Source organism: Cavia porcellus, unplaced genomic scaffold (genome assembly GCF_034190915.1).
Source record: "Cavia porcellus strain 051 isolate PalLab524CR breed Dunkin Hartley unplaced genomic scaffold, mCavPor4.1 scaffold_25, whole genome shotgun sequence".
In the NCBI taxonomy this organism is placed as follows: domain Eukaryota; kingdom Metazoa; phylum Chordata; class Mammalia; order Rodentia; family Caviidae; genus Cavia; species Cavia porcellus.
The window spans coordinates 34,747,142-34,770,735 of NW_026947508.1; the positions used below are offsets into that span (position 1 = coordinate 34,747,142).

Consider the following 23,594-nt stretch of genomic DNA (forward strand, 5'->3'; position numbering starts at 1 on the left):
ATAGTGCAATCAGTTCTAAGATACCTTTCTCCAAATTCTTCAAATTTACTATATTTGCTTTTTCTACATGTAAGAGTACGTATGCCTGTGCATCTCTTCCAATGTTAAAAGTTGTCAGTATGATTCCTCCCTTTTCTTCCAAGATACATCATGTATATTTCGTACCATCAAAGGGGTCCCACATAGCCATGGTACAGTTATCAAAACTGGGGAATGAACATCAGACAAGATGAATCTAGACCTATTCAGATTTTATAGTTGTCCCCAAATGTCCTTCAGAGAAAAAAAAAAAAAAAGCAAGACCACCCATTACATTCAGTTGTCATAAAGAGAATAAATTTTAAACCAGAAATACATTGGGGGAAGCAGAGCTATAATCAAGTTGACAGATGTAGGAGAAAGTTTTATTTCTGCAAATCTGAATCAAACTGTCAATGCTAACCCTGCTGCATTAGCAATAAGTAACAGTATTAATGATGACGATAATAATAATAGTTTAGGGCCCTTTCTGCCCTCTGCCTTTGTCTCTGTGACAAAGAGATAACAAAGTCATGCAGTAACAACCAGTTACACTGTGAAAAATTTTTTACAGAGGTGCTGCAGCACGGTGGCAAAGACAACAGGTTTGGAATCGGTATGTGTGCAGATAATCAGAGGAATTGAACTCAGCATTTGGAAGGACCCCCAGTCAGATGAGGCGATGCCTGGCAGATAGTGTGGTTCCAGTATCAAGTGGGTGTCTGTCTCTCTGAGAACACACCGCTTCTTACCTCCCTTGGCTGGCCCTGAGCTGTACTCTTGCTGTGAGAAACTAGCTTTGCCTCATGCTGGTGGTGTGAGCTGGTGCAGGGCTTACCTTTCTGAGGCTCTGTTTCCTGGTCTTTAAGGGGAGGTTAACATGATAGGACCTGGACCCCAAAGCCCTAGGCCGATCATACTTTGACTCTGTGGTATTAGTTCTGGGTGGTTTGAGTTTGGATCTTGTCATTTAAGCCCTTTACTGGGCTATTGTGCAGAGGAACTGCTCTCATATGGAGTAGGGCTTGTACACAGCAGGTTCTATCAGCCCTTGTGAGCTGGAGCGTGCGATTCTTCCTCTCTGAACCTCAGTCTCTTCATCTGTAAGGCAGCTCCAGTAGTACCCACCTCCGGATGTTGTGAAGAATAAGAAGTGGAAAGACTTGATGCTGGGAAAATCCTGGTACACTGCTGTGTAGTAGAGTCTGTGATTGGCAGGAACAAAAACAGAAAGTGCCTTAGAATCCAGGTGCCAAGAATGTGGGTAAACCTGTTCCTTCCACTGCTCCCCCAAGCTCTAAATCCTCCTTGGTCTTGCTCCAACCAGCTTCCTTCCCTCCTCACCTGGATGCATCTAATGCTGGTCTCCACCTGCCTGTCCTCTTCTTGGAAGCCACTCAGTCCCGCCTCCGAGAAGGGAAGAAGAATGTCACCTTGTCCTAGACTGACAGAGCTACCTCTCTGCTGGAAAGCCAGGAAGGACCCTGCAGTCCTGGCAGGCTTTCCCCGAAGGAGCCCCTCCTCTCCTCCAGCCCGGCCGGCTTTTCCCTGTTTTAGCACCTACCACGCTCAAGGTTAGGAAGGAGAGCCGAGACACACAGTGGCAAAGGCTCTACCTGGGAGAAAGAAAGTCAAATATAGCATTTATAAGATCAAGAAAGGAATGAGGAAAGACCTCCAGGGCAAGCGGCTCACAGCAAGAGCACAGCTCAGGGCCAGCCAAGGGAGGTAAGAAGCGGTGTGTTCTCAGAGAGACAGACACCCATTTGATACTGGAACCACACTATCTGCCAGGCATCGCCTCATCTGACTGGGGGTCCTTCCAAATGCTGAGTTCAATTCCTCTGATTATCTGCACACATACCAAGCAAATGCCAGGAATGCTGTAACTCCAAAGATATTTATGGAATGAGTACGCTAATAAAGGTGGCGTTAAATCTTCTTGTTTATCAGAGGAGGCATCTGAGCTCTAGCAAAGGACAGAAGGGATTTCCACCCCTAGGTCACTTCGTCCTGTCCACCTTCCATTTAAAAAGCATCTCCCTCTAATACTCAGTCCTCACTCGGGCCAGAGCTTTGCCAAGAGGACTGCATTTGAGAACCTCAGTGAGAGCCAAAGACCCCATCTGGTCCCTTGAGGCCTCTTTATAGCCTCAGAAGCGAGGTCAGAGCAACCCAGAGAAAGAAGAGCAACCAGATCCCAAGAAGTTCACCTTGAAATATAGATCCAGCTGTTCCTGAGGCTAGAATTTGATGACCCGGAAAAAGAAAAAACAGCCCAATAAAGAATTTTTGTTTACCTAGTTAAAAAAAAAAAAAAAAGCAGTGCCTGTGGAGGTGGAGCCTGTGCCAGACAGATCGTGATGATTCTCTGACTGGAAATGGAGCGACTGGGAAATACCTGTGAGTCTATACAGAAACAAAACCCAAAGGTTCCATTCTTTTCCATTATCTATTTATTCATTCCCATGACTCCTTTATCAATGTGGAGTTTCCCAGTGTCACTCTTTCCTGTATATTTCAATCATTTTGCTTTATCCATTACAACCTATACATGCTTTGGGGGGGGTGTTTTTGTTTTACTTCATGCTTTTCTGTATCTGATTTGGGGGGGGCATAGCTGGCAGTGGAACCAAGGGCCTCGCACATGCGCGAGGCAAGCACTCCACTGCTGAGCTGCGGCCTCAGCCCCTATGCTTGACCATTTTACCTAAATGAATTGAGCCTCAGCCTAAGCAAGAGTTTGCCTGTTCAGTATGTTTGTCTGACCGGTACCCCTGAAACCTTCCGCTGCACCACTCTTGGGCACATTTGCATTCATCCATCTCTTCTCTCCCACATCTCAGAGTCCAAATTTGAGAGCTGAAGGGCATTTGGATCCAGGGACCTTCCAATTCTAATATTCAATGTCTGTAGAAACACCAAACAAAGGAAAATATAGACAGAAGCTGTGGAGAGGAACCCAAGACCCAGAGAGGCAAATTTCAAAGGCAACAAACATAGCTGTCATATTTCCAAGGCTGAGCAGTGACTCAGGAAGGCCAGATGGGAAATCGTTTGGGGTTGGCCTATAAACCATCCTTCAAAGACTAAGAAAAACAAGTAGGCAAATCCCTAGGAGTCTTAAGCAGTTACACATATTTCATTAGGCTTTAAAAATCTTTCAGACAACCTAGCATCTCCAATAAAATTTTACCAGCCAGGTGTGTGTAATCCTAGCATCCTGGGAGGCTGAAGCAGGAGGAATGCAATTCTGAGCTCAGCCTGCGATCTTAATGACTTAATGACTTTGTGAGACTCTATCTCAAAATAAAAAATAAAATAAAAAGTGCTAGTGATATAGTCCTACATTCAGTCTCCAGTACCGAAAACACAAACATAACACACAAACACACAATGGAGTTTTATCTCAAAGAAGCTCAGCACTCAGAAATGAGTGGGCATAAAAACGATCCACCTAGAGCTATGGATTTAGCTCAGTGGTACAGCACCTGCTTAGCAAATGGGAGGTCCTGAGTTTGATTTCCAGTATCCTTGCCACAAAAAAAAATTATTTTAAAAATCCACTTAGCCTCCTCCTAGTCCCCAGGCCAGATCAAACTGAAGCATCTCCTTCTTGAGTTCTTGAGTACCTGTCCAGGCCTTCCTGACCTTACCCATGGGGGTTCATGGGTCCCTGTTTATTCTCTGCAGCCCAACCTTCCTAGTCCAGCAGACTGGGCCGGAGGTGGGCACCTGACTCAGGTATGACCACTCCAGAGGCCAGCCTGGGCAAATTGATCCCTGAATTTTGGAATTAGGATAAGAGCCTGGATAGCCTGCTGCAAGTCTAGGGTGGGCAATGACATGTAGACTTCCCAGGAGACTCTCTTGGACAAGAAGGAGTACCAGTGATCCAAGGGAAGGGCAGGGAAGGGCGGACATTCACGGAGAGCTATCTGTACTGAAGATGAGCAGTCCTGGAGTGAGCTTGTCCTGTGACTTGCCTGCCCTTGAGATCTAGGAGAGATCCCTGGCTCCTCATCTGGAATTGCACTTTTTGCTTAACTGGCGGAAGTGGGCTTCTGTGTCATATAAGCCAATCAATCACTGATATAGTGAAGCACATCTGATTTGGCAAGTTGGGGTGGCAGTGAAGACAGCACTCTTACATTAGATTGGTGGTTTATGATTTTGAAGTCCATAACACAGAAGTCATCACTTCAGCCAGAAGTGACTTGCCTCAGACCTATGGATGCCCAACACTCCTTTCAAGGGTTCCTTCTCTCAAGAGCACAGACTCTTCTTTGGGTCAGGCAAGACCAGGGTCTGCATTTCCACTTACCCATCGATTACCACCTGTCTGACCTCCAAAAAGTTATTTAACCTCTTTGAGCCTCTTTCTTCATATCTGCAAACATAAAGCAGGGCAGTGTGGACTTTGAAGCCAATTTCTGGCTCTGCCTCCTACTGACTATGACAGACATAACATATAGGAACCACCAGGCTTGAGTAAAGGCAACATGGTATGGAATTTATTGTGCCTGGGTGCAGGCAGACAGTATGATATGACCGTCTGCCCCAAAGTGTCCCTTTTATAGGGATGGAGAGAAGAAGGCAGGAAGAAGATCCCAATAAACATCTGTGGTCAAAGTTCTCTGGCAATCTTGTACCTCAGTGGGCAGAGTCCTTGAAATGTCCAGTGTAAATTCTCAGGTGTCTCTAGATGTCCCAGGAGCTGCAAAATTCCTTGTCCTATCTTATCTCCTTTCCTGTGCTTGCCAATGACAACTTCTTCAGTACTGAGTTGAGTTCCCTTGCAGAGAGTAATGCTTCCACTGGCAATCAGGCTGGAGGCTGAGGGAGTCAGGTGCGGAGCCTTACATTGATGACCTTGGAAAATGATGTTACCCCTAGAAACTTCAGTGGGGCTAACAAATAATTAATAAATAATTAAGTGGTTCCGGTAAAGTTTGCATGAAGCATGTGGATGGTTCAGCACATTATCTGGCACATAGTAAAAGTCACCAATATGTGGTAGCCATAATGACAATTTATTATGTAAAGAACCTAGCATGTGGCTGGACACGTAATTACTAATAAAAATTATGTATTATAAAGTGCACACTAATCACTGCAGAGAGTTTGACTTGACCTGGATTAGCAGGATCATTTATAAAACAAAGTCATTTCCGTGGAGTGACACTTTTAAGTGAGTCAATAGTAATCACCAACAGAGCTAATGTGATCTGTGTCCATATTGAGAAAAGCATTGTTGGGCTGGGGGTTTAGCTCAGTGACACAAGTGCCTGCCTGGCAAGGGGGAGGTAGAGGTCAGAGGTCATGAGTTTGTTTGTCCCTAGAAAATGAGAGATGTTAATCCTGTGCTCCTTGCCCTGATCAGACAACCTACTGGTAGGGGGGTGGGAGAGCCTGGAAGAATACACGCAATCCTCAATTTTCTTTCTTTTTTATTTTTAAAAAAAAGCAAACCAGAAAAAAGGGTAAAATTTATACAGAATTTCAAAAAAAATTAAGAAATCATCACTAGTTGATATATTATGTATTTTTATCTTAGAATTATTTCAAGTTACAAAATCAAAGCATAAAAAAATGAACAGATAAACAATGACAGCACAAACTATCAAAAACTTAGTAGTAGGGTTATCTATCTTGCACACTGAAACATACATAGTTATATCCTTTACAGCATCTTCTTTCCCTTTCATTATTTCAATATCTATCACACATTTTGGATCTTATTACTCTTTCAGTTTTTTTTATTATTATTGTTTTTATATTAGAGGAACAATATGATATTTACAAATGTGAGTCTAATTTATTTCACTTATGAGAATAATCTCAAGTTGCCTCCATTTACCTATAAAAGTCTCCAGGTCGTCCTTTTTATAGCTGAGTAATAGTCCATTGTATAAAAAATACCACATCTTTTCATCCATTCTGCAGTTGAGTGGCATTATGGTTGTCTCCAAGATTTAACTATTATGAATTGTGCTGCTATAAATATAGGTGCACATATATCACAGTGACATGACCTTTTTAATTTTTCTGGGAAAATAGGAAAGGAATAGTTGGATTGAATGGAACTTCCAATCCTAGTTTTTTGAGGAATCTCCATACTGATTTCCACAGTGGCTGCACCATCTACACTCACACCAACAGTGGAGAAGTGATCCTTTTTCCCCACAGTCTCGCCGCATTTGTATCGGTTGATTTCTTGATGGCAGCCACTCTTTCTGGAGTGAGATGAAACCTCAATGCTGTTTTAATTTGCATTTCTCGAAAACCAATGATAGTTAACATTTTTTCATTTATTTATTTGCCATTTGTATATATTCATCTGAGAAATGTGTGTTCATTTTTCAGATGCCCATGTTTGGAGTGGGTCTTTGAATTTGAGGGGCGTGATGTTTTTCAATTCTTTGTATGTTCTGAATATAAGTCCTTTGCCTGGCTAAAATTTTTCCCAATTCTATGGATTTTCTTTTCACTTTGTTGGTGATTTCTCTTGAAGTACAAAACTTTTTAATCCCAGTTGTTGATTCTTTGAAGTATTTCCCCTTGCAGTTTGTGTTTTGTTCATGAATTCTCTGCCGACCTACCTCTATGTCTCCAAGATTTCTGCCTACCTTGTCTTCCAGTAGAGTTAGTATTTCTGTTTTAATATTTATATTATGATCCATTTTGACTTTAGTTTAGTGCATGCTGATAAACATAGATCTAGTTTCAGTCTTTGGCATGTGGAAAACTAATTTTTCTGGCACCATTTATTAAAGAGGCTATCCTTCTTCCAGTGAACATGTTTAGCCCCTTCGTCAAACATAAGATGGCTCAGTGTCTTTGTAGCTGTGTTTGCATCTTTTAATCTGTTCCATTGATCCTCAGGTCTATTTCTTTGCCAGTACCATGCTGATTTTATCACTGCAGCTTTGTAGTATAAATTTAAGTCAGGAATTGAGATGCTTCCTGCCTTGCCTTTGTTGCGCAGAATTGCCTTTGCTCTTCTAAGTTGCTTCATTTCTAAATGAATTTTAGGAGTATTTTCTCTAGATCTGTGAGGTATTTTAACAGTATTTTGATTGGGATTGCATTACATCTGTATAACAGTTTAGGGAATACGGCCATTTTCATAATGTTGGTTCTTCCTAATCAAGAGCAAGGGGTATCTTTCCATTTTCCAATATCTTCTTCAATCTCCTTTTTTAGAGTAGTATGATTTTCAGTGTATAGGTCTCTTAGATTCTTGGTTGGGTTGATCCTAAGTATTTCATGTTTTTGGATGCTATTGTTAAAGGCATTATTTCCATAATTTCTCTCTCAGTGAGATTGTTGTTTGTGTACAGGAATGCTATTGATATTTGAGTGCTGACTTTGTATCCAGCTATGCTGCTGAATTTATTAACTCTAGTAGTCTTTTGATGGAGTTTTTGGGGTCTTTGATGTAGAGTATTATGTCATCTGCAAATAGTGATAATTTAACTTTTTCCTTTCCTGTTTTTATTCCATTTATTTCACTCTCTTGTCTGATTATTTTGGCTAATATTTCCAGAACTATATTGAATAATGTGCATCTTTGTCTTGCTCTTGATTTTAGAGTGAAAGCTTTCAGGTTTTGTCATTTCAGTATAATGTTACCCGTTGGTTTGTCATAGATGTCGTTTATCAGACTGAGATAGTTACCATCTATTCTGAATTCCTATAGGGTTTTTATCATGAACAAGTGTTGGACTTTATCAAAAACCTTTTTCTGCATCTATTGAGATGATCATGTGATTTTTATCTTTGTCTCTTGATATATTGTATTACATTTATTGATTTGTGTATGTTAAACCATCTCTGCATTCTGGGGATAAGTCCCACTTGGTCATGATGTACAATCTTCTTGATGATTTGCTGCATTCTATTTGCCAGTATTTTATTGAGAATCTTTGCATCAATATTGATTAGTGAGATTGGCCTATAGTTTTCCTTTTTGGTTGGGTCTTTCTCTGGTTTTGGTATCAGAGTACTACTTACCTCCAGGAATGAGTTAGGGAAGATTGTTTCCTTTCACTTTCATTGAAGAGTTTGAGAAGTGTTGGCATTAAATCTTTTCTAAATTTCTTATAGAATTCAGCCATGAATCCATCAGGACCTGCACTTTTCTTTGTTCGTAAGTTTTTAATCATGTTGTCAATTTCAGTAGCTGATATTGGGTTATTTAGAATTGTTGTATCTTCTTGATTGAGCTTTGGTAGTTCATATATTCTAGAAATCTGTCCATTTTCTCTGTGTTTTCCACCCTATGTGAGTAAAGACTTTCAAAGAAGGTATTCATGATCTTTTGAATTTCCATGAGATCTGTAGTAATTTCTTTCTTTTCAGTCCTTATTGCATAGGTAAGAGTTTTTTCTTTCTTTTTCTTGATAAAGTTGGCTAGAGGTTTATAGATTTTATCTCAAAAAAATCCAGCTCTTTGATTCATTAATTCTTTGTACTGTTTTATAGTCTCAATTGCATTAATTTCTGCTCTTCTAATCTTTATAATTTCCTCACTTCTATTAGCTTTGGGTTTTACTTGCTCTGCTTTTTCTAGAAGCTCGAAATGCAGCATTAGGTTGTTTATTTGTGCTTGTTGTTTTCTTGATGTACAATTTATTGCTATATGTTTCCCTCTTAGGACCACTTTCATTGCGTCCCACAGGTTTTGGTATGTTGTATCTGCATTTTCATTGAATTGTAGACATTGCTTAATTTCTTTAATTTCACCTGTAACCCACTGATTTTCCAGGAGTTTGTTATTTAATTTCAATGTATTTATGCAGGTTTAGCAATTTCGTTTGCTATTAATTTCTAATTTCAGTGCACTGTCAGATAATATGCATGGGATAATTTCAATCCCTCTACATTTACTTAAGAATGTTCTATGGGCTAATACATATATCTATTTTGGAGAATGTCCCTATGTAGCTGAGAAGAATGTATATTCTGATGTGTTTGCCTGGAGCATTCTGTCAATGTCTACTAAGTCCATTTGCTCAAGGGTTTGATTCAGTTCTGTTATTTCTTTGCTGACTTTTTGTCTAGTTGCTCTATCTTTTGTGACAATGGGGTATTAAGGTTCCCATTACAATTGTGTTGTTGCTTGTTTGGTTTTTCATATCTGTTAGTATTTGTCTTATATAGTTGGGTGCTCCTGAATTTGGTGCATATATGTTTATGATTGTTAGCACTTCTTCTTGAATTATTCCTCTGTCAAGTATGTGGTGACCTTCTTTATCTCTTTTGCTCATTTTTGGCTTGAAGTTCACATTGTCTGCAATCCTTGCTTTTTTTCTGGGCTCCTGTCACATAGAGTATTGTTTTCCATCCTTTGACTTTTAGTCTATGAGTTTACTTTTAAGTCAAATGTGTTTCTTGTATACAGCATATTGTTGGATCCTGTTTCTTGATCCATTCTGTCAATCTATTTCTTTTAATAGGTGAATTGAGGCCATTTACATTGATGGATATAACTGATACGTACTGGCTAAATTTTGTCATGTTATTTTCCTGCTGTTGGTTTTCTGTTTTTCCTGCTTATTTAAGTGCTTTCCCTGTCTGGTGATTTCTTTCTGTTGTTGTTCTGAAAATTGTAGTCATTTTTATCTCTATCTGATATGTCCTTTAGTACTCTTTCTAGGGTTGGTTTGGTAGATATGAATTTCCTCAGCTGTTCTTTGTTATGGAAGTATCTTATTTCCTCATTAAATTTCAAAGAAAGTTTTGTAGGGTACATCAATCTGGGTTGAAAGTTGTTTTCTTTCAGGGCTTGAAATATTTCACTCCAAGCTTATCTTAACTTGAGAGTTTGTACTGAAAAGTCTGCCATGATTCTAATGGGCTTTCCTTGATAGGTGAGTTGTATCTTTTCTTTAGTAGCCTTTAGTATTCTGTTTTTATGCCGTATGTTTGGGATCTTAATTACCATTCTATATGCCTCGCTTATCTGTATATCAGATTCTTTCTTCATGTTTGGGAAGTTTTTTGCTATTACTTCTGTGAAGTTTATCGATATCGTTCACAATGACTCCTGCATCTTCATTGATGCCTATTAGTCTTATAATTGTTTGAATCATCCTGAAGCTATTGAATTGCCATTTCATGCTGCCTTATTTGTGCAAGTTCTACCCTTTCATGATCACTAGCTGTAATCCTGTCCTCAAGGTCCAAAATTCTATCCTCAGCTTATTTAAATAGTTTTTCCAGCTTTCAATAGAAGTTTTTATTTCTTGGATATCTCTTTGGTCAATTCCTCAGTTTTTCAAGGAAAATAAAATTTGTTTCTTGATAAGTGTGCTTATTTGGGGGTAGGGTGTTGTTTTGTTTTGTTGGGTTTTTGTTTTAGACAGGGGACCTCACTACATAGTACAGGTTGACCTTGAACTCACTTATGTAGCCCAGGATGGCCTCAAACTCATGATGTTCTTTCTGGCTCAGCCTCCCAAGTGCTGGGATTATAGATGCGTGTCACCACGACTGGAAGGTATGCTTATTTAATTAAAAGTTCTCTTTTCTCCCTTATTAGTTATACCTTTCTTAGCCTTTTCTTAGTATGCCTTTTCTTAACATAAACTACAGTAATCAAAACAAGGTGTTGCTGAGGGAAAGACAAACAAAACACTAGAGCAGAACTGAGAGTCCAGAAACACACACACACATGGAAAAATGATTTCTAACAAAGATGCAAAGGCACACAGTGGAGAAAGAACAGTCTTTCAACAAGTCAGCCTGGAACAATTGCTTATCCAAGTGCTAGAAACAAACAAAGAATTATTTTTAATTTAAAAAGTTCAATGTACTGATAGAGTATTTATCTAACATGCACGAGGTCCTGGTTCAATTCTAATACTGAAAAAATTTTCAAACTAATCATTGTGTCATATATGAAAATTAACTCAGGATAGATTTATAGACATAAGGGTAAAACTTTAATCCATGAAACTTTCAAAAGAAATACAGGAGAAAATATATATAGCCCTGAAGTAAGCAAAAGTTTCTTAGCTACAACACCAAGAACATTGTCCTAAGGAAAAAAACGATAAAATGGACTTTATAAAAATTAAACTATCTCATGGCCTAAAAACCTATCAGTATTAGAGTTATTAATATCATATCTGTTGTTTACTAACCATGCACTATAATTGTTTAGTGATTTGATGGACTATTTTAATAGCTTTCTTGATATATAATTGAAATAACATGTAATATGCCCACTTCAAGAAATTAAAAATGTTAGAGATAAGTGGAGGAAACTTGAGACCATACTGATAAGTGAAATAAATCCAACTCACATTTGTAAATATCATACTGTCTCCCTACTGTAAAAAAAAAAACTGAAAGAGTAATAAGATCCAAAATGTATGATAGATATTGTCACAATGAAAGGGAAAGACAGTGCTCAAAAGAAAAGAACAACTGGGATAGGGGAAAGGAGAGAAAAAAAGAATGAAAAAGATTATATGTGTATACATACACACACACAAGACAGATAACTATACCACTAATCTCTGTTAGTGCATCCAAAGGAATGGTTTGTGCTTTCATTGTTTGATTGATCATTTTTTGTGCCTAAATCTTGTAATCTGAACAACTACTTCTAAGATAATCATAGGCAATACATTAATTAGTATTAGTTTCTTATGATTTTTTTGAAATTTTTTATCATTTCTATTCTTTTTTCTGTTTTGCTTTTTTAAAATAAAATTAATTTAATTTAAAATGTCTTTTCTTTGAAAAGACTGGAAAAAATATTTGCAAATGACAGCCAATAAAGTACTTGTACCTAGAATATAGAGAACGCTCAAAACTCAACAATTAGAAAATACATAATTCAATTTTAAAATGTGAACAATATTTAAACAGACGCTCCACCAAAGAAGATATATGGATGGCAAGTAAACACATGAAAAGATGTTCCACTCATTAGTCATCAGTGTTTAGGTAGGTGCAAGTTAAAGCCACGAGGAAATGCCACTGCATATTAGAGTGGTTAAAGTTTTAAAAGACTGATTAGGGGCTGGGGATTTAGCTCAGCGGAATAAGCGCCTGCCTTGCAAGCAGGCAGTCGTGAGTTCGATCCCCGGTACCAATAAAAAGGAAAAAGACAAATATATATATATATATATATATATATATATATATATATACATAAAAAGACTGATTACATCAAGTGTTGGCAAAGAAGAGACAAATTAGAAACTCTTTCATGCTGCTGATGGGGATGCAAAATGGTGCAACCCCTTTGGAGAACAGTCTTGTAGTTTCTTTAAACTTAAGCACACGCTTAGCATATGACTGGTTTTTCCAATTGTAGCAATTTACTGGAGAGAAAGAAAACCATATGCCCATCCAATGATATGTACATGAATGTTCACAGCAGCCTTAGTTAGAATAATCCTAAACTGGAAAGCCAATTGTCTATCAACAGGTGAACGGATAAAGACTTTGTGGTATAGCTATGCCATGGATAGTATTCAGCAATAAGAAAGAATGAACCCTTGATAGATGCAATAAGATAGGTAAATGTCAATATTATTATACTGCATAAAAGAAGTCAGACAGACAGTATATATATGCTATGTGATTCCACTTATATAAAATTCTTAAATAGGGAAAGATCAACAGTCACCTAGGGATGTGGGAAGGAGGCCAGAGAAAGGATTACAAAGAAGCTGGACGAAACTTTGGAAATGATGCATATGTTCATTATCTTGAATGGGGTGGTGCTTTCATAATTATACACATGCATCAAAAACTTAGAAAATTCTGTAACAAACTTACGCAGTTTATGATATGGAAATATCATATAAAATTACACAGTTTATGATATGGAACTAAAATAATTCAATAAAGCTGTTTGGGTTTTTTTCTTCTTCCTCCTCTCTCCCTTGATTGATTTTCATTTATCATTATCTTTCTTGTACATATTTATAGATTATAGTTTGTAGTTGGAAGTATGTATAAATGTGTAATGATCAAATTGGGGTATTCAGCATTTCTATCTCAAACATTTTTTGATTAATACATGTACATTTTGGGGCCGAGGATTTAGCTCAGCAGCTCAAGCACTTGCCTGGTAAGTACAAGGTCATGAGTTTGATCCCTGGTACCAAAAAAACAAAACAAAACAAAACAAAAACACACACACACACACACCAAAATCTAAATACATGTACATTTATAGGGCACAGTGTGATATTTCAACACATGTATATAATATGTACTGATGGTAACAAGGTAACTAATATTTCCACCTCTTCATCATTTGTTTGGAACCTCTGTACTCCTACCTGCTAGCTATTCTTAAAATAGGTAATAAGGGGTCTGGGGATTTGGCTCAGCGGCATAAGCGCCTGCCTTGCAAGTGGGCAGTCGTGAGTTCAATCCCTGGTACCGATAAAAAAAAAAAAGTAATAGGTTATTATAAACTCTAGTCCCCCTGCTATTCTGTAGAACACTAGAATTTGTTATCTTGATACCTGTCCTCCAATATCCCTCTATCTCCTTTCCCTTGACCCTTCCCAGCTTCTAGTATTCACTATTTGATATACAGGTTGACTTTTTCACTGCCACATAGGAAAGAGAACATGTGGTATTTGTCTTCCTGTGTCTGACTGGCTCCACTTAATATAACTGTGCCTGGCTGCGCCCATTTGGCTGTAAATGGTGTCATTCTTTCATGGGTGAGTAGTAGTTCACTGGGTATATACCTTATTTTCTCTACCCATTCTTCTACTGATGGACACATAGGTGGATTCTGTATCTGAGCTATTGTGACCACAGCTACAATACTCATGGGTGTAGAGGACCTCTTTGATGTGTTGTTTTCCTTTCCTTAAGCTATAAACGCAGAAGTGGACTTGCAGACCAAGATAGTAGGTCTATTTTTAGTTTTTTGAGGAACCTTCATACTGTTCTCCATAACAGCTGCATTGCTTTATATTTATACCAATTTTTAAAAAATAAAAGCCTTTCCTATGATGCTCGCTGTCTTAACACACCCGTCTCACTGAGCACCTGCATCTGCTAGGTCATAAGGTCCAAGTGGCTGCAGCCTGTAGCACCTGGAACCTTCTCTTTCTCTAGGCTCCACTCCAAGTAGAACCCTCACAAGTAACTTGATAAATGGGCAGGAATATCAACCTATATATAAAACGCAGAGCCCCAAATTCCACAGCCCCATGAAATGCCATGCTTCTTTCTTGGCAGGAGGGCGTATATGGTGCAGCAATTTGCCTCCTGTTTCGGAGGAGATAAAATGACATGACCTAGAACTCTGAATCCTTGAACATTGCTAAGATACCAGTACCTGAATCTTTGGGAGGTTCATCTCCTAGGTGCAGCATAAGTGCATCCTACCAGATGATAGTTTTATTCTGAATCATATGCATGTGATGGACCAAGGGCTGGCGTAGGGTCTGTGGAGTGGCAAGAAGGCCAGGCTCCCTCACACTGATTTGTGGACCAGAGCCACATTATGTCTTCAGGGACTAGTTGTTAAACTCAGGGTTAAACCACACCAGAGATCTGGATTTTCCCTTTCCTGCAAGCTCAGCAACCCTGGTAATCTGTCACAATTCCATTTGGGGAACACCAGAAAGAAGACAGAGTCAGCGCTGGTGATGTTACTACGAAGTCCTACCTGAGAGTATCTTGCCTCCCCCTTGCTCAAGGAGCTTTCATTCTCTGATTGTTTTAATTCTAAACTGATTGAGGGGCTCTGGAACTTACTGAAGAGAGTCCAAACTGCATAGAATCTAATGGAACAGCCAGACTCTGTATTTTCACTTGCTCATCTAGCAACTCCAGGACCTAGACTCTTCATATCACCCTACTCGTGGAGAAATGAATAAATTGGAACTGACAGGCAGGGGAGGGACCAAAGCAGAAGGAATAGACAGCTTCAGTCATTATGCTTCAAAGTCAGCTCAGGCAAGGTCCTGGCAGGCTGCTGGGAGGTTGGGTTTGGGTCATCTTGCCCAGGATTACTGTGGGCATCAAGTCCATGGTAGGGAAATTCATCACTCTGCACCAAGCCCTGGAGCATTCATCAGAGGGCTCTCACAGCTTCCTGCTGGCTAGGCAGGGCTCCAGGAGAACAGAGAAATGTCCTCAGCAGCCACCAAGCTAGAGCAGATGGAATGGGCAGGCCTGAAGCCAAATGAGGGGACAGGAAAGCAGAGACGGCAGCAGAGAAGAGACAGTGGCCAAGGGGAAGAGGAGATTGGGTGACAGGGATATTTAACTGCTAAGTTTTAATCCTCCTCAGTGGCTCTGATCAGGAAGTTGCCAGGCTCCAGCCTTTCCAGTCTGAGAAAGGAAAGAGGAGGGTCCTTCCCCAAGCCTCTGCCTGAGGTGGCCTATCCTGAGCACTCTGTAGACATCATCTCTTTCCAGACCTCACAGTTGCCCTAAAGAACTAAAGAGAAGCAGCCCTAAAAGAAGCAGCGATCTCCTCCCCATTTTATAGAAAGGAACCTGAGATTTGGGGAAGAGAAAAGATCTGCCTACAGCCCACAGTTGGTGAGAGTCTGGTTTCCTAGAGCAAAACCTAGAGTCCTGGTTCCTAATTCCCTTCTCCTACGCTTCCCAGAACTGGGATTCGGCATACAGAACAGTAAGGCTGCAGTTGAGAGGTATGAGCTGCCATGGAGGCCGTCATTAGAACAACACTTGTGGTGGGTGCCGTGGAAAACCTTCTACCTAGAGAAGCCCCTTGTGCATCAGAGAAAATTCCCCCATAGAATAAATCTCCTTAGTGTTGCCAAGTTCCTGAGCACAGCAGCAGCTTTCGAGGATTTAGAGACGTGAGCCAGCATTCAAACAGAACAGGGCAGAGGCTACAGGCCACCCCTTCCCCCACCACCTACCACCCCTCCCCTGTAACCCGCACCACATGCACAGTGCTGGTGCCTAGCAGTTCTCACTCAAGGAAGAATTTGCTTTGAGCTGACATTTAGTGAGCACTCACTCCGTAGCAAGCATCTCTTTTTAGTGCTCTGAAGCCTCTGTCCAGGGACTTTCTTTCCAACTGTTCTGGGATGCCCAGAAAGGAAAAAGTCACAGGCCCTGAAGTCAGACTGCAAAGGTAATTCAGGATGGACATACCTTTCCTTCTTTTGCCCATCTGGGATCTCTTTCCCTGGATCCAGGGACTGGTTAAGGGACATCTGAGAACTCCCAGAGACCAGGAGTACAATTACAAAAGGGACGGGCCATTTCAAGGGAACACCTGACTCTCTCTCTCTCAAAAGGTAGGTCCGTAGCCCCAGGCCTATGGCCCCAAACAGTTCCTTCTCTTGTGGGCCACTCAAGAGCTCCCTCGTCCAGTAGGGTCCTCCCTCCAAAGCTGCTTAATGGAGATGCCACCTTGTTCTATTAAAAACAGACAATTCCTGACTTACACACTTTTGACTTTGCAATGCTATGACGGCCATATGCTGAATTCATAGCATGTTGAACTCAGCTCTGTTCTTCAGCTGGCTCTGCACAGTACAGCTCTGGACAGCAGCAGGAGCACAGTCCAGCTCTGCCCCAGTCCCAATGGGAAGCAACCGACACAATACAGGATTCTGGTTTGCTGAGCTATGACGCGTGGCTAGTTAAATGCATTAACCATGTTATGATGGGTTCATCAGGATGCGCTCCTCTGTATGGCAAGGAACATCTGTACTGAGTAAGTACAGGAAATATTTTACAGTATGCACTTACGTGATAAACAGGACAACTAAAAATTGAACGCTCAGCTTCCTTCCTTCCCCTAGCCCAGCTCGACTGGGTCACATGTGTACCTTTCTGTCTTCTAGGGCCTCTCTCCTTCGAGGAGGAACCAATATTCTGAACAATATATCTATAATTCCCTTATTTTAAAAACTATTTTCTCATACACGTTTATATCCTTTAAAAATAAATGTGTTTCTATTTCTGTGACCCGAGCACAGTAGTGATACTGAATGCATGTTGCTGTAACTTACTCTGTCTTTCAATGTTATAGCCCTGAGATTCCTGGGTATCATTTTCCATAATTATTCATTTTCACTGCTGTGTGATGTTCCACCACAGACCATGCCTCAGTTGTTTCTACATTTTGCTGCTGGCATATACTTGGGGTGCTCCAGGGTTTTTTGTTTAATACTATTTTGAGATGGAGTTTTACTATATTGCCCAGGCTAGGCTTGGACTCCTGAACTCAAGGTGATCCTCCCCCTTCAGCCTTCTGAGTAACTGGGAATACAAGAATGCTCCATTGGATCTAGCTAGTGTCCATTTTTGACTATGATCATTTCTGCACATCCCTCTCAGCGAAAAGCTTCTCTAAACATTATAAGGCAGGTGCTCCCTAGCTTTGCTAACAACGCCAAATTCTTTTCCAAAGTGTATATCCTGTCCTCAAGGGGTTCCCAGCTGGTGGGGAGAACAGGCCTTAACCTGCCTCCTTTAATTCCCACCACAAAGCCACATATAAGTAGCTACCATTAGCCTCAATTTACAGACAAGGAAAACTCGGGTTCAGGGAGGTTAAGTAACTAGTGCAAGGTCACACTGTTTGTTAAGCCACAGTGCCTATCTGACTCTAAAGTCAACCATACTTTCCTGGCCCCAGTCATCAACTGCACAGTAGAGTTACATTTCTGAATGTTGGCAAAAGGAGAAATTTTATAATTTTTACTCTTTCCTTCCCAGAAGTTATAATTCTTATAAAAGCTTTTTTTTTAAAATTTATTGCCAGTATCTACAAACCCAGCTGAATAAGAGAACCTGCTCTCCCAGGAAGCCCACTCTGAGCCCAGCACCACCACACACTCTGGGACTCCTCTTGGCTTCAGAGATGTGGTTTCCAAGAAGACAAAATCTGTGGGGGCACGGTATATACCAGTAATGATCTGAGGGAAGGAGAAAGAGATTAGAAAGCCAAAGAAGAGAAAGCATGTTTTAAAAAAACAAAATGAAACCCTATTACAGAAAATGCCTTGTGCAGAGTGCTTGTGCTGGGCCACGCACAAGCTATGCCCTCTACTGCACTCTTCATCTCCCTTTGCCACTTGGGTCCCACAAGATGGTGCCACTTGCCACCTCCATTGATGTTTGCGGAGTCTGAAGCTCAGGGCTGCACACCAAGGAAATGGCTCTGCATAACCACACTACAGCTGAGGGGCCGCTTCCCCACGTTCTACAGACACAGAGGGGCTCATCAATGAAGAATTCTAAAGTGTGCCATGCAGAGCTTGATTGTGGAGACTTTCCCACCTCACTCTGTCCGTTCTCTGGGATTCCATCTGAGGGGCAGTAGAAATGAGTTGGATGTGGTGGCTCATGCCTGTAATCCCAGCATTCAGGAGGCTGAGGCAGGAGGATTGTTGTTGCCATGGCCTCTACCTCCACTGCCCTGGCCCCTGGCCTCTTCTTGCTCACAGTATTCTTGGGTTCCTAGAAACCCTTTGACACTTCACCCTGGCAGAACAGGCTCTGGGAGGCTGCCCTGCATGACTGGACATTGCCTATACCGGTGACCCAAGGTCAGCACCAGCTGGGAATTGGTTAGACATGTAGCTTCTTGGAGTCACCTACAGATCAACCCAATCAGAACCTCACATGTGGAGCTCAGTCTCCTCCATTCAGGTCACAATAAGTGCTCTGGGATATTCTGTGTGCACGTTCAAATCTGCACAGTCCCTTTCTGCTGGGCTCACAGTGCTTCAGCTTAATCAGACTCAACATCTTGACATTTAAAAGGAGGTTTTGGTGGTCCAGAAAACTCCTTTACTCCTCCCACTGGTATAGGTCTTTTAACTGAAATTCTGGATTCTAGCACCACTGTGCCTGATCTACTCTTCCAAAATACCCATTCAGAAAGTCAAAGCTGAGGACAGGCGGCCTGTCCACTGCTGGATCTGTGTCCTTCAGAAGCAATGAATGTCTCAGCTTCCTGGCTGAGGAAGGCCAGAAAAATAGCTGAGAATTAAAAATACATGAAACAGGATTTCCAATGTCTCTTTCCACTACATATATGATGTTTTCATGTCACTCCTGATAGGACCCACAATATCAAAGCCACCTCCTGGTGGAGCAGTCAGCTCATGAACTCTGAGCCCAGTCAGCTAAAGCCACCTGCAAGATCCTTGTCTTCAGCCAGTCCCTCCTCTCCGGACCCCACTGCTGTCACTGCCTACACTCTGGCCCTGTCACCCACTAGTCCGACTACTTTGTAGTGTACTTTCCTGGGCAAATTTCCTGGGCAAATTGGTGCCTCAGGTTCCTCCTCTGTAAGATGAAGATTTTCTAGTCAATATTCAAGAGAGATGGGACACCTACAATATCCTAAGCACTAGGGATGCAAAGAAAGAAACACCTCTGTCTTCAGGGAGCCGATATTCTAGTGGGGTCCAAGGAAAGGAGAGGAAGGGAGAAAGGCAATGAACTGAAAGCAAAATATAATGCAGAAGATACATTACACATGTGTGTGTGTATATATATATATATATATATATATATATATATATATCAGACACCTCTAACCCCAGGACTCCAGAGGCTGATGCAAGAGGATTAAGAATTTGAGACCCTGTCTCAAAAAAAAAAAAAAAAAGAAAGAAACAAAGATTCACTTGCTACATATGGCAAACAACAAGAGAAGGAGGCAGAGGACCAGGGAAGAGAAGAGCATTGCTAATTTCACTGGGTGGTTAAGGAGGGTCCTACATGACATAAGGTGACATTTGAGCAGAAATTTGAAGGAGAAAATTACACGGGTACCTGGGCAGGTGGCATTCCAAGCAAGTGCAAGAACTCTGAGGTTAATGGGCACTTGGAGCATGGGAAGACTGGCAAAGAAGTCCCCGTGGCTGAAGCAGAGTGAGGAAGAAGTCAGACAAGTGCCCAGGGAGAGGCGGGCTAGATGGCATAGAGACCTTTTTTTTTTTCTTTTTTTCTGGTACCAGGGATCAAACTCACAACTGCCTGCTTGCAAGGCAGGTGCTTATGCCGCTGAGCTAAATCCCCAGCCCGATCGCATAGAGACCTATCTGCTGCCGTGTTGACTCTTCTTCCAGGGAAAATGAAGACAGATATGAGCAAAGGACTTGGTCTGAATTTGCATTTAAAGGGACAGAGGTGGGGAGCCTTGGGGTTATTGCAGTCTTTCGGGAAAGAAACAGCAGGGCCCTGCAGCTCTGGCAGCAGGAGGGGGAGAAGTGGTGAGAACAAGGATTCCTGCTGAAGTTAAGATCAACAAGATCTGCAGAAAGACTGGGTGTGGGGAATGAGAGAAAGGGTAAGGGCTAAGCCGTGGGGGGAACAGGGAAGACTTCAACACTTTCAGCCTGAGCACCTGGAAGAGTGAAATTGCCCCCGACGGGCTGGGGAAGCCTGAAGGAGGTGCAGGTCTGGATGCAGATCATTTTCACACACGTGAAGATGAAGATGCTAAGAGATGAGATCTCTAGGAGAGAAGCCAATGGACTGTTGGACGTACTGGCTCAGCGCAGAGGTTCAGGCTGGAGATAGAAATGAGACTTTAGTGCATAGGAGATAGTATTAGAAAGAGATCATGAGAGCCTCCTCTTTATATGGGTACTGTGTGAATTAGATGAATTCAAACAGTATGCTTTACCGAACGTGTGGCCACATCTGTAATGCCGGCACCCAGGGGCAGGAGATTGCCGTGACTTTGAGACCAACCTGAGCTACACAGTGAGTTCAAGGCCAGCTTGCATTACAGAGTGAGACCCTGTCTCAAAACACACACACACACACACACACACACACACACACACACACGAACAAACAACAACAAAAAGACCTGGGATACAGCTCAGTGGCACAGCATCTGCCTGACAAGCATGAGGTTGTGAATTCAAGTCCTGGTACAAAAAAAAAAAAAAAACACAAAAACAAAACAAATAAACAAAAAAACCAGTGTGCACCACATAGTAGGCACTCAATAAAGGTTAGCTATCATCACTGTCACTTTATGTCACATGCTCCCCCACTAGTTTCCCACCATGGCCAGCTCCATGCCATCCTCCACAGTGCCAGTCAGAGTGATCTTTCTGAAGCATAGATCTGACCATCCCTCCCTGTTCAGACCTGCACTGGACCCGTATTGCCTATGGGACAAAGCACATACTTCACAGACTCCCCTAAGGCGCTTCCTGATATGGTCAATGCTACCCTCACCAGCCTCAATTTCTGTGGCCACCTCCCACCTTCTCCTCCAGCAATAATAGCAAACCCTTTGTTCACGTCTTGGTGTCTTTGAACATCTGCCTTGACTTGTCCTGCAGCAAACCTGTGTGTGAGTGAGTCTCACAGGCCAGAGGAAGCCTCATTTCCCACCCAGGGGCTGTCCCTTCCCTGCAGAGCTGCCCCCATGCCCATGGGTGCTCCCAGAGGAGGAAGACTGTGCTCCTCCCATCACTAAGCACTGAGCCCCCAGAAGGAAAGGAATCAGGGGACAGTAAATGAACAAAGGATCAAGACCTGACTCAGCCTGGTAGATGTTATTACTGTTAACCATGTGTTAGCTGAGAGAGACTCAGTGAGGGGAAGTCACTCAGTTGGTAAACACTGTGGCCAGGAGTGGACTCCCAGCCTGTCTGAGTCAAAGTTCTGTGCTGAGATACCGACACACACACACACACACACACACACACACACACACACACACAGAGAGAGAGAGAGAGAGAGAGAGAGAGAGAGAGAGAGACAGAGACAGAGAGAGAGACAGAGAGAGGGAGAGAGAGAGAGAGAGAGACTAACAATCTCAGGCCACTTGGGGGTAACGGAGTCCCTTGGTTTCCAAGTGTTTCCTACTACGAAGGGACCCTGGCTAAAGTATTATTCATTTGTTTATTCAATAATTCATTCATTCAGCCAGGTGTGGTGGTATATGCCTGTAATCCCAGTGATCTAGAAGGCCGAGACAGGAGGATAGTGAGTTCAGTCCTAGCCTGGGCAACTTAATGACTTAGCAAGATCCTGTCTCAAAATAAAAAACACAAAATAAAAAGCCAGATATCATAGTACATTTCTGTAATCCCAGCAGTTGGGAGGCTGAGGCAACAGAATTGTTTGCAAGTTCAAGACCAGCCTGAGGAGGAAGGTCTTGGGTCCCAGAATTGGGACCACAAAGTGAGCCCAATTCAGCCTGAACTGCATAGCAAGACCCTGTCTCAAAAAGACAAAAATAAATATTTTTTAAAAATACAAAAGAGCTGGGTATGTAGCTTAGTGCAAAGGCCCTGGGTTTAACCCCAAGTACCACAAAATAATAATGATAATGATAATAATTCAGTCATTTATTTTCATTCATTTACTTCTCATTTTTTCAGTCATTCACTCACTCATACACAACCAGTTGTTTATATTTGCAATGTCTCCTCCCAGACTCCAAGCCTACTCTCTCAGAGCTCAGAACCTGGAGAGAGGCAGGCGAAGGCACAAGGTGGCATAGTGTGGGAATGGAAGACGCTGGGAGGTGGCCGGGTGGCCCTGGAGGAAGGATCTCTGGCGTGAGTCCACAGCGTGTGTAAAGACCCAGTCCCGTGAAACACACTGCAGGCAGAGGTGGCAAGGACTCATTGCCAGGAAAAGGTTGCCAGGGTCAAGATTAATTTGGAAGTCAGCTATGGAGCAAGGTTAAGGGTTTGGGCTGGATTTGGCTTTAGGCATTAGATCTTGAAACCAGGTTATTTGTTTCTAACCTGCCTTTTCCAGAAGGATTTTGGTGACTTGCATCAGTGGTAAAGATCTGGGTTTATGATGTGCCCTGCCGTGAACCTAAAGCTCAGCATGAGCTTTTAGCGTTAGGATTCAGGGTGCAGTAAATTCGAGATCCTCTAGGGAGTAAAACCTCCATCTGCTGGGTGAAGCGCCTTCATTTCATTCTGCGCACAGATCCATTGACTGTGTGGCCCTGGACTGGTCACTTTACCTTCTGCACTTTCTAATGCCCACCTGTTACATCCTGCTCGATCAGAATGCAGTCTGTGCTCTGGGCGCCTTCTCTGGGTCAGGCAGCGCGGACAACACGCCGGGGTCCAGCGGGAGCGGCCTCAACTGCACTCCGAGCACACAGTGGGTGCTTGTTCTCCAGGACTGTCTGTCTCTCTGCCGCTGCCCCCATCTCCCGGCTCACCCCAGGAGCCCCCTCGGCGGCTGCCCGGGAGTGCGACCCAGCTGTCCGGAAGGGCGGGCTGGCCACCTCCGGCCCCGCTGCCCCTGTCCTGCCGGGCTGCCCCAGGCGGGCGCAGCGCAATTACCCTAATTACAGCGCGGCCACGCCGCCGAGAACGCCCCCGGCCGGCCGAGCGTGGGAACCGCCGTGCCCTGCGCCCCGGGGGCGGCGGCGGCGTCGGGGACCGCGCCCTCCGCGCTCACGCCGGCGCGCTCGGGACCAGGCGGCGGGGCGCTCGCGGCCCTTTCATCTCGGGCCCACTCACGGCCGGCCCCCACTCCGGGCGGGGAGCAGCGGCGGGCTCGTAGCCCCAGTCGCGGGCGAGGAGGTTCCCACGGCCCCGGGCGCGCCGCTGCTCCACCCCAGCCCGCGGGCTCTCGCT

General features: G+C 42.6%; 1 long non-coding RNA gene across 1 annotated transcript; it reads right to left on the reverse strand.

Annotated features, from left to right (window-relative positions):
- Positions 1 to 390: 390 nt before the first annotated feature.
- Positions 391 to 23,308, reverse strand: LOC134472837 (uncharacterized). Its single transcript, XR_010042813.1, has 2 exons — positions 22,993 to 23,308; positions 391 to 1,223 (listed from the first exon to the last, which is right to left on the reverse strand). It is a non-coding gene; the product is annotated as an uncharacterized LOC134472837 (long non-coding RNA).
- Between the last annotated feature and the right edge of the window lie 286 nt (positions 23,309 to 23,594).